This window comes from Vigna unguiculata, chromosome 8 (assembly GCF_004118075.2).
Source record: "Vigna unguiculata cultivar IT97K-499-35 chromosome 8, ASM411807v1, whole genome shotgun sequence".
Classification (NCBI taxonomy): Eukaryota; Viridiplantae; Streptophyta; class Magnoliopsida; order Fabales; family Fabaceae; genus Vigna; species Vigna unguiculata.
Genome location: NC_040286.1, coordinates 28,238,529 through 28,254,037, shown reverse-complemented (window position 1 = coordinate 28,254,037; position 15,509 = coordinate 28,238,529). Strand labels below are relative to the sequence as shown.

The 15,509-nt window shown below is 28.3% G+C and overlaps 1 pseudogene; it reads right to left on the bottom strand.

Moving 5' to 3' along the window:
- Positions 1-6,290: 6,290 nt before the first annotated feature.
- Positions 6,291-12,109, bottom strand: LOC114195062 (annotated as a pseudogene).
- Between the last annotated feature and the right edge of the window lie 3,400 nt (positions 12,110-15,509).

Here is a 15,509-nt window from a genome sequence, read left to right as displayed (position 1 = left end):
TTATAATACTCAAAAAACTGGTTAGCCTTAAAGATCCACTACAGTACATCAGACCCAGCGAAGTGTGGAAAATCGATTTTGACATTACGCACCTGAAATGGGGGTCCCTTGGGGGTTGAACCAGACGACCCATCACTAGGTTTCTGAACAAGGTTGTCCATAGCCTTTTCGAGGGTGTGAAAAGGGAGATTGTAGTCAGCATTGCGAGATTCCACGAGTTCCAAAATCCGCTTTACGTCATTGGCAAGGTCTTTGAGACGCGTGTTTTCAGCCATGTGAAAGCACCAATTGTTAAGGAATAACAAGGACTAACAATGCACACAATAAATGATGAACAAAAAGGCTATTAAAACATTAGTCAAGATGACTGATATTATTATAAGCATGTATAAAACTATTCTCTCATAGTCAGAATAGTGGAGTCTGCATAGTCACAGTAACAAAGCAGAGAATACAGCAAAAACAGAATCCCAAAAGAGAGAGAAAAGAAAACTGCCAGCCCCCCTCCTCTCTCCTCTAACCGAAAACTTATATCCCTCTTTTTGCATCACTCAAATTCACGCAATTTTGAGCTAACAAACTTTGTACGTGTGCTTTTCCTGCGCTTATCTTTTAGAAGATCTTGTGTCACGTGTCCTTGATTTTTTATTGGCATGTCAGCCCCTACTTTGGGTCCCACCTCATTTTCATTCATTACAATATGCTTGAATTTTTTTCTTACAAATAATATAAAATGTTATCAATGAAGGTAATAATTGATTTGATTCGGTATTTATCTTTAGAAAACGTATGCTTAATCCAATCTCTCTTGCTCCATCATTCACAAATTCTCTGTTAACATGTTTATGTGTTGCTACCCTAACTTCTCTCGTATTAACTTTGCAACCAAGCTCTTACTCCTATAAAACATAAGAAAATCATAAATCATGATATATAATATAACAAAAATGATGGAAGAATAAAATTACCATTTCATATCTTCTTCCGTGCAATGCTCTTGGTAGATGTTAGAGCCTACCCTCAATAAATGGTGCCTAACATTAATTATGAAAAATTGTAAGTTCTTCATAATTATCTCTTAGTGGATTCCATCTAGAGATCCAACATTAATCTCTAACTAAAATTCGCTCAATAGATAGGTATGTTCTCAATGAAATCTTCCCAAATTTACTTGCTTAGTAGATTAAAACCTGTCCAATAAATTTAAAAATTAGGGTGGAAAGAGATGAAATTTATGTTTTAATCCACTTAGTGTATTCAATTCCGCTTAGAGGATTTATCTTGTTTCATAATTATAATTGAAAAATAGTAAAAAGTATTTGTGAAAATGCATGATAAATATATAAAAAATATATTGATAAATACAATGATTATAAATTATGTCATAAATATGGAATAAGATCTGAACACTTTTAATAATGTATGTATTAAAACATAAATGATTATATTTAATAAATATTTTAACTTTATCAAGTGTGTAAATTAAGATCCTGGAAGTCGAAGAATATTTACTACACATTTGGAACACATGCTGGATAGTAAATGTCTCTTTAAACATAGGAAATAAATCGTTAACGCTACATAGATAAAAAAAATTGAGCAATTAAAACTATGAAAATTATTATTTTTTAAATATATGAATAAAAATATGAGAAATTAAATATAAGAAGACTACATTTCTTTATGCACGAAAAAGATGAAGAGAAATTTTAAACTTTCCGATGAGAGAGTGAAATCCAATAAGCAGTTTGTTTTTGGAAAATAGGGAAGAGTCAAACACAGTTGAGTCGCAAAAGAACAATTGTGAAGAATATAGACATAAGATTCTTGATTAAAGTTAAATGTAATGGATGGCATATGCTTTGGAAAATAGTGTGAATATGTTTGTGTTTATTTTAAACAAATATTTTTCTTAATAAAATAATACATTTAAGTTTTTGTATGTTTACAAAAAATATATTTTTAAAAAGTCTTTTTTAAAAAATTCCATTGGTACATAATTATTTGTACTTGGTGCTTACATACCCTTTGGTAGTTAAAGCCCAAAGAACCCGTACTTCTCCGGAGGTTTCCACCTGCACCACCAAAAGTTTCTTCCTCCACCCCATATAAAGAAACTTTTCAATTTCACACATGTAATTCAAAAATAAAAAATGACGTTGAGATCTTCTTGCTTAGTGTATAAACGCATGTTTTAAACTCATTTCCTTGTGGTTTTTGGAGTTAGTTTTGTATATATGTATAACATTTGTTTGTGATCTTTAGAGTTAGTTTTGTATGTACGTATAATTTGGGATGACAAAAATACTCGTGTCTGTATGTATTTGTGGATAAAATTAAAGGTGGATAGTTAGTACCCGTGGGTAGCAGATATTTTAATACCCATTTATAAATGAGTCGGTTGCGGTACCATACTACTCGTACCTGTGAGTATTTCTTATATGCAAAAAAAGTTAAAATTAAAATTTAATTTATATTTTGTTAAGTTAAATTCAATTAAAACTAAAATTTAATTTATATTTTATTATGTTAAATTTAATTAAAAATATAATACAATTTATATTATATTTTATATATTTTATAATTTTATTTAAAATTTTAAAAAATATATATCTTTTTTAAATATTTGCAGGTATGTAGGTATTCACGGATACATACAAATACATGCAGGTTTTGAAAAATATTGTGGAGTAGTCAACGAGTAAATGAGTGGGTAATGGTTGAATTTTATTTTTCGTGGGTTGGATAACAGGTAGGCATCCTCTATGTTTCATCCGATCCGTTACCTTCCCTATGTATAAAACACATCTCGTAACATTTGATACATAATCAATAATACACGATTGTCGTCTTTATATATTTATTTAATTTCTACACTTACATCCTTCTGTATAAGAAAAAACTTCCTATTTTTTTTCTTTTTAGATTTGCAATTTGAAAATAAAAAACGATTTCTAAATTATATAATTCTAAAAGAGTAATTTTCAGATTACATAAGCTGAAAGTTAACTATTTAAAATAGACTCTACCGAAGAATTTTATAGTAATTAAAAATAAGAATATTCAACCATTAATTTGTTGAAAGAAATGTTTATTTTTTGTTCGAAGTAGTAGAGACACAAACACAGAAACCAACAAAGTTTTCCTCGTCACTGCACTGAACCCTACTATGACCACAAGCTTGCCATCACCTGTTACACATTTAAGAATAGTTGACCTCATCTTCCATTAATGTCTCTTTGATGTGCATTTACTATGCCAAATTATTGCTACTATACATCTTTTCTACTTTTACTCGCATTGTGTCTTGTTGGGTCGCTCTCATCATATTGTTTTTTCAAACATGAAACTAATTCACCCTAAAATTTACTTGAAATGAAGTATGTTAGAGTGAGTAAACCTGATTTGATTTATACGGATTAGTTCATTATAAGATGAGTTAAAAAAGACCCGTAAAATTCATCTCTCTTCTTGTGAGTAAAAGATTTTACAATCCGATCTGATTCATCATATATCAGTGGGTTGACTCAATTACGATTTTTTTTTATAATTTATTTTATATATTTATTATATTACAATTACAGTGAATTGACTTAATTTATTTTGTATAATGGTAAAATTAAAGTGTTCATCAAATTCTTAAAATTTTATTATAAAAATAATAGTTAAAGATTAAAGTATCGATGTATATAATTTCACAAATAAATTAATTAAACATTCAAATTATTCAATAGGTTGAGTGAATCAATTTTAAAAACTACCAGTTTTTATATACCTTTTCATAATTTTTATCGAGTTACAATTTTTATTTTCTTTTAAACTATATTAAATTTGTATTATAAAAATTCATTAAAATTATTGCATAGTGTTTTAGTGTTTAAAGTTTCAATCTAGTATACCATAAAACTCTGCTTCTTTGCTCTCATTTCTTTGGTGCGATTTCAGATAGAAAGTCGTTCAGTGAAACATTACCCATGGCTAGTAAGGTTTCGTTATGATTCAAAGCATGAGAATGTCAAGTGAGTAGGATTTTTTTATTTTATTTTGAATTTGCAATATTATTAGTAATTTGTGAGTAGTAATTTTCAGGTTCTCCATAATGATAGGAATGATTATTAAAGGAGAGAATCCACTATACTCAATCTTAATAAGGTTTTTTATTTTATTTTTCTTTTCTGAAATTAAATTAAATTTAATTGTTCTCTACTTGATGCTTGAATTGTGGAATGGTGATTTATCTGTTTCTCTCTTCAGCTTCGAAAGCGATTTAGGAGAGCTAACAAGCCTCCTCAAATCATTGATACCAAATAATCATGATTTTTGTGCAGGTCAATGATCTAGTAATAAACTATTTTAGTATATGGAATTTGGAATAAAATTATTTTAAATATGGAATTTTAAATATGGAATTTTTGTTTGAAATTAAATGGATTTGGAATGGTCTAACTCAAATTACAGTAGCCATAAATCTTTTAAAATAATAATTATTCTTTTTAAAATTTGAAAATAATATTGTTTTATTAATAGTCGAAAGAAGAAGAGAGGGAGATGCAAGAGACATGCTATTTTTCTTTCAAAGGTTTCTTTCTGTGATTTGTGAAAGATTAATGGTTTGGGCCAAGGCTAGGGTATATTTAAATTGCATACATGAAGGAACTCATGAGTTAAACCATAACACGCAAAAAATTGTGGCTGCCGTGTCACTAACATCAATTTGCATGTCTTATATATATATATATATATATATATATATATATATATATATATATATATATATAAAGATGAAAGTAAAGCCCATTATTAGTCATATACATATTAATTTACAAAGGAGTTCAAGATATTTCAGAAAAAGAAATACAGAGATCAACTACGGTATAACCAACTACAGTGGACCCACTCTTAAAAGCATCCAAACACTAATTGACGCTTTAACATGGCAGCTAATTTAATACATTCTTGTAGTGTATTAAATTTGAAATTGTCAATACCTATTGTATGAAAAAAAAAAAAGCAATGACGAACTAGCTCGTAACTAATATTATTTTACATGTCAATGTTTAATGACCCAATTAAATATTAAATTTTATTTTTCAACTAAAAACAATAAACATTTAGCAACCATTAAATTTTTGGATCTTAATATAACATTTAACCATAAACTCTAACCCTAAGTCTTAAAACCGTAACCATTAAATCCCAAACTCTAAACACACTCATCTAATGCAATTTTAAAAATATTGAATTTAGCGACCAACACAATTCGGTCGCTAAATGGTGTGTTCGCCATTTAGCGACCACTGCATATCGGTCACAAATTGCTACGTTAAAAACATTATATTCAGCGACCACCAAGTTTTTGGTCGCTAATTACTATGTAATAAATATTTAGCGACCACCACGTTTTTGGTCGCTAATTATAAAATTATACAAATTTAGCAACCACCAAACTTTCGATCACTGATTCATGCATTAAAAATATTTTAGTTAGCGACCAACGATTTTTCAGTCGCTAAAACGTATTTAGCGACCACCATGGTATCGGTCGCTAATGAAAAATTTATTCGGTCGCTAATGTGGTTGCTAAAAAGTCTACATTCATTTGTAGAAATATAGCCACCGATTTAGCAACTAAATTGTAGCAACTATATGTTAAGGTCGCTATTTCAGTCGTTGATTAAATTTATGTAAGTACAATAATATTTTGTCGCTATAGTGGTCGCAGATTGCAACAAAAATCATTCAATGGCTAATTCGGTCGCATATAGCAACCTATATTTTTCGGTCGCTAAAACATTAAATTCTAATAGTGAAATATTGTTTTTTATGAAATTTGAATAACGCAAGAAAAATACAATAATAAATCCATAAATTAAATAATACAAACGAAACAGGTTTTATAATCCTCAAATCGAGGAGGGTATTAATCCCTAAAAAAAATGAAAAATAGGAATTTTGGAATCAAATAGGTTTATGGAAATAAAGGAGGTTTTAAACCTCCACAAAATAATAGTCATGAATAGAAGAGGTTATAACTCTCCATTAAAAAACTTCCACAATATAAACCTGGTACCAGGGGTTGTAGAAAACCTCCACAAATAACTTGTGGGGAATCTATCTGTGGAGGTTTGAAAAACCCCTGCAAAATATTTTGTGGAGGGTAAAAACCCGCTAAACGAAATTAAAACCTCCACAATTTAGTTTTTTTTTTGTAGTGTATTTATGAGAAATGCAGTTGTTTGCCCAGCAACTTATTTTTAACTTGCAGACACAACATCTTAACGTTAACATCATCAACTATTCTCAGTATTTTCAATTTCAAGAAGCACAGAATCGGTGGGTGAAGCACTTGGTAATACTGCGGATGTTGATTGGGTTGCAGTGAGCCCATCAATCATCATGGTTGATCCTTCTGGAGCTGCAACATTTTTGTGTGTGTCATTGTTTTTGCCCCACAGAAAGAAGTATAATCCCGTTATGATCAAAACCATGCCACTCAACCTACACACAGATCTTGAATTAGCATTTTTCTACAATGGTAAGATTCATGGAATAACAAACATTGAAAATGAAGATATAGAATAAGGAGAGAAAAATGTTGGTACGTTCCAAGTCCCAATGGTTGTCCAAGAATGAGAGCTTCTGAAAAGGCCACAAAAATAAGAGAGAGAGAGGATTGAACATTGGAGGATAAGTAGGTCCTTGGATTGTTATTGCCCAAGATATTATGCAGAACGTAGCAGCAGTAGCCAGTGCACCCTGTATACATAAATAAATCCAACCTCTGTAAAATAATACTGTTTCTTTCTCTTCTTTACTCAAATTAATAATACTTTTCAGATTTGGTTAATCACTAATCATTTCTCAGAATATATTCATATCAAGTACGTTATATATAAGAAAGATTATAACTAGCATTCAAATATATTTATATACACAAATAATTATTTATTGAATATGAATTTTGGTAATTTTTGAAGTGTAGGGAGGTATGTATAAAACATCTTACCGAGTAGACTATAGTGATGAGTTGTAGATTCCACTCTAATCTCCAAGCAGCTTTACTGGAATCTAACCAAACACCCACTGCTGCTGCTTGAATTGCTGCCAGAATGCATGATACCATTGTTCCCCAGTATTTCAATGGAAATACTTTAAACAACTTCACCTTATGCACATTTTCAAGATGCAAATTAATATAATCCCATTATATATATATATATATATATATATATATATATATATATATATATATATATATATATATATATATATATATATAAAGTGAATGATTATCCGTATCTTTAAATTTACTTCAAAACTTAAAGAAATGTATTTTAAGTTTAACTCAACTTTACAAAATTGGTTTGTAAAGTGAGGTTTTAATCTACATATATACTCTAAATTGATCTTATTTTTGATCGATGTGAAACTTCCAACACATTTCCCTCATACCAAGGTATATATATTTCATGCGTAGATCTAGACAATGGAATGATATGCTCATAAAACATATGTCTTACTAGGATAAGCTTTGATACCATATTAACTTATTCCTATAAAACTGACTGGTAAAATGAAGTTTACACCTATATATATATATATATATATATATATATATATATATATCCTCTAAATTCATCTTATCTTCCACCTCTGATGAAAAAATGGAAGATCGAGATGGATAAACCACTATAAAAATTATATATATATATATATATATATATATATATATATATATATATATTCTCTAAATTCATCTTATCTTGTGATAGAAAAATGAAAGATCGAGATGGATAAACCATTAGATGGATAAACCATTATAAAAATTGTGAAGTTGGTGATAAGATCGGAGATTTTATGACTATTAGACGTGGCATGCTATCAATAGATTAGGTGGAAGGTGACCAAAATAGGTTTTGTTTAAGGGACACTAAAGCATTTGCCTATAAGAAAGGAACTTACTTGTGCAATAAACCAGGCGGTGCATGAGAAGCAGCTGCAAATAAGAAAGATAGAACCATATAGCATGTGGGTTTTGTGTGGTGCAGATTGATGAGTACGATGAATGTGGTGTCCAACAAAAATTTCCTTCCCTTTGTAAACACTCGTAACTAATGCTCCTCCAACACACACAATGGACCCAACACACTTAGCTTTACCAACCCATGTTTCCCACTTCACTTTCTCCATTCTGCATCAAAAATTTATTCATACAAAAGGTAATTTCAGGACTCAAATATAAAAGTAATTGATTTAGACTCTCGCATTAAGAATGCTAGTTTAGTTTATTTACATATATTTGTTATGTAAAAAGAATTGTTATGATACTAACAGTAAATTAAGTTAATCAATATTTCAGTTCCTAACAAACATCTTTTTTAGTGTATTAGAGTTTAAAAATGGAATTTGGAAGTGATATTTTTATTAGAGTATAATAATATTTTATTAATTGCTTAACCGGTATGGTAAGAAACTAGTTAGAATTAATTTTAGGATAATGATACCACGATTTCTATTTTTTTACTTTTATTTTTTATTTTTTGACGTGATTTGGTATGAATCACTATTAATACACCAGTATTTATTTTTAAAAAAATCAATAGTTTTAATTAAATCACGTCAAAAAATAAAGAATGAGAATGAAATTTTTTTTTATTTTGTTAAACCAGTGTTTCCAAATACCTGAGTAAGATAGAGGTAAAGAATGTGATTATAGGAATCAAGTTGAGAAAAGTGATAGAGTAAGTAGCAGAAGTGTCTCGCAGACCATAATAAAACAATCCTTGAGCCATTGTCATCCTGTAATTTACGTTGTTATGTTAGAAATTAATCTGAACCACAAAAAGTTAGTGGAGATACTTAATATATGTATCTTTGATAATGACAAATTTAAGTAAATTTTAAATTATTAAAGTTTCATCAAAATATTTTCAAGTATTAATATATATTGCAATTTGTAATTTAACTGAAAATTGAAAGATAAGCTCACCTTTCTTAGTTAAGAAGAATAGAAATATATTTATGTTAGAACTTCGCAATGAGGAAATAAGAAAAATTATGACACGTACGTCTTTGTTTTTACAAATGAACTGTGAACACAATAAGTTTTTCATAAAAGTTATTTGATTTTTTTCGTGCATATTAGGATTATTAATTATTACTAACAGGCAATAAACATTTAAAAATACAAAACACTACTTCTTGTGCATAATGTAGTTCACGCTAGCAGTACTATAAGAACATTTAATAACATCAAAACAAAAATGATTGTTTCAAGGGTTCAAGAAATAGTTAATATTTGAAATTCATGCATTTTTTTTTAACATGCTAAAGAACAAATGATCGACTTAACTCATGTGAAGTCGTGTCTATAAATTATATGCATTTTGCATAAAAGATGATTAAGTATAAATTTTTTTGATGCATTGGTTGTTGAAAGATAGGAAATAATGGAAACTCTTTTATTTGCTTCATTCCTTTCCAATTCAAAATCAATTCCTTGAAACATAGTAAGTAAAAAAATATTAAAAAGTTTAATTATTATTATTATTATTATTATCTGTATGTCAAAATCAATTTAAGATGAAGGGAATAGTTTAAGCCAATACTATAAATGGGTACTTCTAAAACATGATGGAAGAATGAAGACTAACTTTATATTAACATATTCTTTGTCAAACTATTTATAATATATTTTAATGAGACTTTTAATTAAAACTTTTGATTAGGACCTTTTGAAACATGCAATGTTAGGGCAACTGACTCATCTATTATTTTTATTTTGGTCTTGCTATCTATGGCTAGTTTTTATTGCTTGTTCACAACATAAACATGAGTAAATTTGTTAAAAGCTGATGAAGAATTTTGGACCGAAACTCAAGGAAGATTATTTGTACAGTTTCACATTCAAAAATTTCTTTATCTTCTTTTATAGTCCAATATTTTCAAATCAAAAGTGCCACCTACTTTTCTTCTCACTAAAACTTAATATAAATTAGATAACCTCATTTTCTCATACTACTTTATCTGTATTCAGCAATGGTGTACATTAATTACTCATAAACATTGAAAATAAACTATGTACTCATAGGTCTAATAATTGTTCCATACAAAGTGAAAGTAAAGGAGGACCAGAAAAAACCAGAACTTGTGCAAGATTTATTTATAAAATCATAAATTTTGGAGTAAGAGTTAATATTTTGCCGCATAGTTTTAAGTATGAAACTTTCACGTATGTCTGACAGTAGTTAATGTTGCTGGAAATAGATAATGTTTATCTCGATGTGTCTTTTTTTCATGACTTGTTCATGTGTTTTTCTATTTGTAAACCGCTTTCAAAGGTTATATTAAGGAAGACGGTGGAGATTTACCGAGTTCCATTACAGTTCAGCATATGTGACCAAATTTAATCTCACATATATCAAGATTTTATTATTTTTCAAAAAAGGATAATTTAAAAAACAAGCAAAATAATATGTGTATGTATGCAAATACTGCTATAACATATATACAATTTTGTGTTGTTGATAAAAAAAATTAAGGATTAAATATGTTTTTGGTCCCTCGAGTTTTTGTGAAATTTAGAATTAGTTTTTTTTTTTTAAAAATTTTTGACCAATCTAGTCATTCATTTTTGTAAATGCGTGAATTTAATCATTTTAACCAAATTTTATTAAGTTTATCTAAACATTTTAAGCGCATTTCATGATAGTATTTGAGCGCATTTCATTATAGTATTTGAATTGTTTACCTTGTTTTAGACATCTTCACCTCAATGTTAACTCAAATATTATCATAAAACACGTTTGAAATGTCAACTAAACTTAACAAAATTGGGTTAAAAAGACTAAATTGACGCATTTCTAAAGATGAAAGACTAAATTGATCAAAAGTTTCAAAAAGAAACAAATTCCAAATTTCACTAAAACTTGAGGAAAAAAAACATATTTAATCCAAGAATTAATGTTATAGAAATATATATATTTTTTTTTTAAATAGGTAATGCCAAAACTTTAACATTTGAATTTTATAAAATATGTTATCTGATATGAAATTTAAGATTTTTTTTTCAATCTTAAATATCTCCTCTCTTAAATCTTAAATAAAACACTCTAGAGTCTGAGTCTAAAATGAGACTCTATATTTCATAACGATTAAAATTGTTTTTTTTTTTAAATTCACGTGTAAATAAAAAGTTAAAAAGTGAATTTTATAATATATTTATATTAGAGTGAAATTTACCAATTTGACCCACAACAAATTCTATATTATTTTTTTTTCATTTGATATTATTTTATCTCTATATATCATCTTCTCTTATGATTATTTTATTAAATGATTTCTTTTTTTGTCAAAGATAATGTCATCCTAATCTTTATAGTATAAGGAGTAATGGAGACGAGGTTTATGAAATGTGAAAAATAGGATGTTCTGTAATTTTTAATGTATTCTTCTATGATTTCTTTCACGAAAACATTCTTTCTTTCTATTTTTTTTTTCAATTTATTTACTAATTTTTGAATAGACTTTTTATTAGCAATTGAAGGATGACGTGATATATTAAAAAACGTAAATGTACCCTGTTAGTGCATTGACGAAGAGCCAAAACCAGACCTCACAATTAAATTTCTTTGGTTGACCTCTGCAAACCCGATTCAAGAACACCAATAAGCAAAAAGTGTTTGAGGAAACTTAAAATAATCAAAAATCAAATAGATAACAATTGAAGATCGGAACAGTTACAACACACCAACATGAAACCTGTTCATTCACCAAATAATCGAAGAAAGTGTTGAATTTTCATATATTTGAAGATATCAAACACATTTATATGTTTATATTCTGCTAATACTATTTATAAAATGTAAACAAGAATTGTAAGAGGTTGATCAAGAAGAATACCTTTCAAGGTAGAATGCAAAGGGAGCAACACAAAGAGCAGCAACAAGGTGACGATAAACAATAAGTGCACCAATGAAAGTTCCTTCAACCAATATCACCCTTGACAGCAACTGCATCCCAGTCATACAACTTGCACTACCAACATGCTCAATACAACCTCGTACGAAGTGAACCATTCCTTCACAGTTTTCATGTTCTTTACCTCCATTGTGTGTAAGGAGAAGAAAACAAACAGAACAACACAAGTGGTAACTCTCTGTCTTTGTCTCTTAGCAGAAGAGAGACAAAAGCATGAACATGGATATGCACGAAAGAAACGGTTTTTGTTGGACACCTTATGTAGACATGATGCACACCGCACGAACGAAAGGTATAAAAGTCTAAGTGCAGAAATAAATGGGAAAGTTGTAAAGGGTAAATGAATATGGTGACAGATGCCATGCATTAGAGAAAACTATTTTTTGTTGTCAAACTCTCTGTCACCTTGTCACTGCTTTCTTCAGTGTTCTCACCGTTACTTGTTATGCTGTACCCCATATGTTATATAATAATATCAACAACAATATGTGTCTTTCTTGTACTTGTTTTTCGACATTGATGTAGCTGCCAGTTAAGCTTGCTTCATTGCTGATATATCCGATTTACATTTTAAGATAACTTTGCTTGTAGATGTTTTTATTATTTAGTACTATATGGTATGGATGCAAGAATGTTTTTTTAAATTAACCTTTCAGATATACCTCTCTCTCTATATAATAAATAAACAAATTAGTCTATCACTTTTCTAACAGAACCAAATTCTGAAATTATATATATTGTGAAAATGGTTTTCCCTACTGTTAGACGGTGCTGTAATAACTGTCACATGAAAATGAATATATCGATATGCAGTAAAAAGTTTATCTGAGTTGACATGGAAAGGTTCAACATGTCTGAGTCAACTGAGTTTCAAATAGGATCTAGCTTGTTCCAACTGAAGAAAAAAAAACATGGGAGTTACTTGGAGTGTTGTTCTACATGGAAGTATCACCATTATTTGAACAGAGAATGTTTAAAATATGAATAAACCATGAAGTTGATGAAAGACGATAAAGGCAAGTGTTGGAACAAAAAATATAGAGCAAGAGTTGGTTACGCTACACATTTTAATAATTAATGGGACTTTTCCTTTTTCTTATCGAGGATTAGCATGATTTGGTGGTAGAGAACGAATGATTTTAGGTCTTACACATAGGAAAGACATAGTGAAGTCTATGATGAGTGGCGGAACTTCATACAATATGTTGGGGTGCTAAAATTTTATTTAAATTATTTTTTGGTTTATTTTTTTGTCTAAAAATATCATATTGGTCCTCTAGTGTTTCATAGTTTCAATTTGGTCTGAATTTTATAAAAGTTAATATAATTTTATCTTTTTCGTTAAATTTTTTCAAGTGGAACAAGAATTTTTCATCAAAATTGATACTACGATTATGCCAATTACACCAATAAAGCAAATCATTCACAACTTCAATTTTGATGAAAAATTATTGATTTGATTTAATAAATTTAACGAAAAAGGACAAAATTACATAATTTTTTAAAATTCGAACCAAATTGATATTAGAAAAACTAGATGACCAACTTAATATTTTTGAACGAAAATAGGAATCAAAAAAGTAATCCTAAAATTTTTATATAAACTAGTCAAAACATTGTATTTACTTTTTTTATGATAATAAAAAATAATAAAATTACAATAATTATTATTATAATTATAAAATTAGATATAAATAATTTTTATAATTTTAGTATAATTAATGGTTAAATTTTAAAAAATAAAAAATGATTAAATTAAACAAATAACCATTTAAAAAATAATATTAATAAAATAATTATTTTTATTTAAAAAATTAAATTAAAAATAAATGTGAAAAAGAAAACTTTTTCTTATGTATAAATATAAATGTGTAAATATTTATTAAAATATTAAATTTGAAAAAAATTATTTAAAATTATATATTAAATTAAATGTAACAAAAAAAAATTGGCGGGCCATAGCCTCCCTTAGTCTCAACGTAGTTCCACCTCTGTGTATGATTAAGTTCAGGATCGAGAATTTTTCTATATATACATATATCTAAGAGTTGTAGTGTTGGCTCACGGATATGTTAAAAGCAAAATGAAGGTTGAGGTAAAAGAATGTTTATGAATGGAGGTAGTGGAAGATGTTATTAAAGGACCTAACAGAATAATTTTAAAGTTAGGAGAATTCTATGGTTATTTGCTAAATTAGTTTTGTTTTTTCTCACTCATTCAAATGAGATTCTTTACATGTATATAGATGCATTGAAACAATAATAGTTCAGGAAAATGGTGATAATGACACATAAATCGATGATCAAGATAGGTCTGATCGCCCCAACAACTCAAACGAGTCGGGCAGGACCGATGATCATGGTGAGCCCAACCGATTCGACGACACATGCAAATTCGATTGGCACGACGACACAGACGAGCTCGACCGACCCGACAATCCATACTAGTCCAATCGACTCGACGATCCAGACGAACCAGATCAGGCCGATGACCTAGACAAGCTAGGTCAACCTGACAACTCAGATGAATTGAGCAAGACTGACGAATACAAATAATCAACAAATGTAAATTCTTTAGGAAACTTTACTTGATATTCTATTCTATTATTTGTACAACTTGATACACTTGTCAAAGAGATAACAATCATCAAACTTAATATTCAGACTTTTAGAAAATTGGCGGCTTTGTCTATAAATTAATTTGTCTAAAATAACCTCAAGAGATAAGTCTCCTCTAACCTATACACCATCCAATTCCAACACATAATAATCAAACATACACTTCCATGAGACACACATGAAACACCATGTGAAAGTTTATCATTATTTTTTTTTTTTTAAATTTAGTCTTTGCTTCTTCTCCGTTTTAATAATTTAAAAAGAAAATTTTCTTCATTAATTATTAGTTATTATAGTTACAAAAGAGAATTAGTAAGATAATAACATTCAAGTTAATTTTAAAATTACCAATTAAACTTTGTGGAATTATTTTTTACATTATTTTCCATTACTTATTTAAATACAAATTTATAAATTTTAAATAACTTTTAACAGTATTTAAAATTTTATAAAATAAAACTTTATAAATCATATTTAATTATTATTCAATACTTATTTTTATTTAAATTAACTAAAAAATATTTTGGTGATTAACAACATTATTCAGTTATCAATTTTTTAACATGTTACATCAATAAAATCTTTCACAAAATTTCCGATTCAATCCAAAGAATCTCACAATCTTAACTTTCACTATGTTTTCCCTTTTGTTTATTTTCCTTTCCATCCTCCAATCCCAAAAATAAAAAATAAAAAATGAATCCAATAATGAGCACAAACACCTTACAAACTTTGTTGAAACGTTTCCTTGATTATACTGTCATTTTTCTCACCCATTCCTCCTTTCATATGTAACCAGAATTCACCAAGATCTCACCATTTTCCTTAGTTCCAAAGCTGATAAAGATTAGTATTTGAGCTAATGGTTACTTAAACATAGTGATATATGTTGAAAGTCTTAAATTTAAGATT